General features: G+C 30.2%; 1 pseudogene; it reads left to right on the plus strand.

Moving 5' to 3' along the window:
- On the plus strand, positions 1 to 1,599 carry LOC145755820 (uncharacterized; annotated as a pseudogene).
- The last annotated feature ends 1,760 nt before the right edge of the window (positions 1,600 to 3,359 follow it).

A 3,359-nucleotide genomic window follows, 5' to 3' on the forward strand; every position in this document is an offset into this window, starting at 1 on the left:
ATGGTCTCTCACTTTGTGTTAGACTATATGCATTTGTGTTGTCTCGGTGTGATGAAAAGACTATTACTTTGGTGGAAGGGAGTTCCTCGGTAATTATTTAAAATTTTAAAAAGATTGATTAAAACTGTATTTTAGCGCTATATTTTAAACTATAAATTTAAATGTTTAAAAATATATTATACCATTATTTACTAGTAGTAATGCATTATTTGTATATTTAAAGGCAGCTGGGTGCTAAGATGTCTCTGGGAGCAATTTCTCGATTCAATGAAAAAATTTTAAAGGCAAAAGTATTTATTCCTATTGAATTTAATAGAAAATTGAGAGGTTTATCAGACTTGGCGTACTGGAAGGCATCGGAGTTTAGGTTATTTCTTTTGTATACTGGATTTTCTATGCTTAAAGAGTAAAAAAATATTGAGCAAGGCAAAATATAATCATTTTATAAAATTTGCTATAGCATTAAGGTTTTTAGTTTCTTCTGAAACTAAACCCAGTGACATATTATTGTCTTCACAACTCCTACAACAATTTGTAGATGAATCATCTACAATTTATGGGAATGCATTTGTAACATACAATATTCACAGTTTATCACACTTGGCTGACGATTATAAAAATTTTGGGTCATTGGATTTAATTAGTTGTTTTCCATTTGAAAGTTATCTTGGACGTCTAAAAAATTGTGTTCGATCTGGATTTAAGCCCTTGCAACAGGTAGCAAATTATGCTCATTTTTTAAATGAAAATGTTCAAAAGACCATTGAAAATAACATAGCTCTGTTGAAGGACTTTTTGATGATGAATTTCCTGTAGCCCATTATGACAAAATAACAATTAAAAAATGTACAATTAGAAGACAAACCGAAGGAGACAGTACAGTACTTTTTGAGTCCTTTAATGTGGCTGAAGTGTGCGATATTGTTATACATAATAAAAAAATATATTTTATTTTAAAACAATATGAAAAAGTGGAAAATCTTTTTAATCACCCATGTCCATCGGTAAATGTGGGTATATTATTAGTATCTTGTTTATCAAAGAATTATTCTATTGTAGAGATGTCAAGCATGCCAATCAAATGTTTATGTATTCCTTACAAAAAAAAGTTTCTTGCATGTACTTTAGTTCACATGCTGTAATTGTTTAAATTTTAATTTCATAACGTAAAAGTACTTTAAAAGTTGTGATATTTTAAAAATACGGAAAATGTTTTTTTTTAGATTTTTGTATTAAAAATGAAAAATTTCGTGTGTGTAAAATTTGAAAATCAAACCACTGATGTTATTCCAAAGCAGTGGATGTTATCCCCCACTGAGTGCTTGTGGCCCCCATCATCAAGCAATGCAAATGTTCAAATGATGGTGTCGAATAGAATCAGTCCACAAAAGGATTGGAAGGCATTTTCATGTGCCATACTTTGCCAAGCTTGTAAGTTTGTTTGTGTTTACACATCAATACTTTCATTAACAACTACATATTTATTTAGCTACTAAGGATAAGTGTGTGAGTAGGGCATATGCCGCAACTAATTTGGAAACTAAGTCGGAAGAATCCTCGGCAGATGATAAATCCCCTCCAAATTACAAGCTTAAATAAACTAAAGCATGTCGCAATATTCAGGAATTCAGGTAACTTTAGGTTTAACCAAAACAATGCTTTAAATGGGAATTTTTTTTAGAGATTACTTTTCTGAAACTGAAAAACAAGAAGATTTTGAATTTCGTGTGCCGCAGTTGCCATTTTCTCGAAAAAGGAAAAGTGAAAATTCATTACCAGAAGTTGATGTGCAAAAAGTTTTTAAAAAAATAGAAAAGTTGGAGGAAAAACTAGACATCATTTTAACAAAACTTGATACTCCGAAAAAAACTCAATGGGATTTTCCGAAGCCCTCGGACACTCTTGAAAGTCTTCAAGAAATAATAAAGGAAAACATGGTAAAATATAACAATTATAAATATTTGTTTTAATAATGCAATACTGTTGTTGTTTGTGGACACTTAACTAAAAAATTAACTCACAGTTTATTGATTTATGGTTTGTACTTTAGGACATTGATGGTTTGGCACGCTACATAATATCCGACACTTTAAGGGGAACTGTGCGTAATTTTATTAAAGTATTCATGAAAAAGTGTCTGGCCCTTAAGTTTTCGTGGACAGGTTTGGGCACTAAACGAATAAAGAAAAAGGAATCATTTCGAGACCACCCAATCTATCAAATACTCCTAAGTAAGTTCTATTTTCTAAAATAAGCTTTGTTGAATTTATTTTTCTCAAATAAGTTTTGTTGAATTTATTTTAACAGATGTGCTCGGTTCTACCGAATTTTCAACATCAAGGCACTCTGAGATAGCCTGTGCCATTCAAGTGGTTTTTAACGGAGTACCTGACTGGGATGGAGGAAGAGCTATGCGGCGCCCGTATTCAGCTCCTAGTTAGTTCTCTTTAGTTAATATTAAAGCTGGGCACTAGAGACTATACATAGGTTTAGTTTTTTTTATTTTAAAAATAAATTGCAATTAACTTTTGTAAATTAGCAAACTATTTAAATGGTCTACTCTTAAATACCACAATGTAGCTAATGTTATCCTTTAAATGCAATAATATAAAAAAAGCTTTTAAAGGATAACATCAGCTACATTGTGGTATTAACAGTAGACCATTGAAATAGTTTGCTAATTCACTAAAGTTAATTTTAATTTATTCATAGTTTAATGTAATTTTTTTTATTTTGTAATTTAATGAAGAAGTTAAATCTAAACAGTTATGTTAATAACTGTTTTTTCTATAAATCATGTTTCTATCTTAACCCCCTTGACAGAATTTTTTAAATATTAAACTTGAAATATTGCTATTTTTAAAGCTATTTTAGTTACATGAGTTGATTAAGTTACTTTAGAATAACTGTGCCCACCTTTGATGTTAACTAAACAGGCTATTTTCAGTCATTTTTACCCACAAATACTGTAATTTTGTATTTTTTTGTGATTCTTTTTAACAAAAATTAATACTGTGGATTTTGTTCAGTTCTTTCTTACTGCTATTGTTGTAAATCTTATACTGTGGATTTTGTTCAGTTCTTTCTTACTGCTATTGTTGTAAATCTTATACTGTGGATTTTGTTCAGTTCTTTCTTACTGCTATTGTTGTAAATCTTGTGCGATCTTACGTACTGTGTAATTCCTAATGCATACCTTGTGTAGCATTTGTGATTAAAATAAAGATGTTTACTGTTTAATAATTTTGAAAGTGTTGTTTGGAAACTTATGTTTCTTCCGAGGGTTATACCTGAATCTTCTAGATTTATAACTGGTGATCCCTTGGTTTTATTGTATGAGCCATTGGCGAAGCGCCATA

The sequence above is a fragment of the Corella eumyota genome, chromosome 6, assembly GCF_963082875.1.
Source record: "Corella eumyota chromosome 6, kaCorEumy4.1, whole genome shotgun sequence".
Lineage (NCBI taxonomy): Eukaryota > Metazoa > Chordata > Ascidiacea > Phlebobranchia > Corellidae > Corella > Corella eumyota.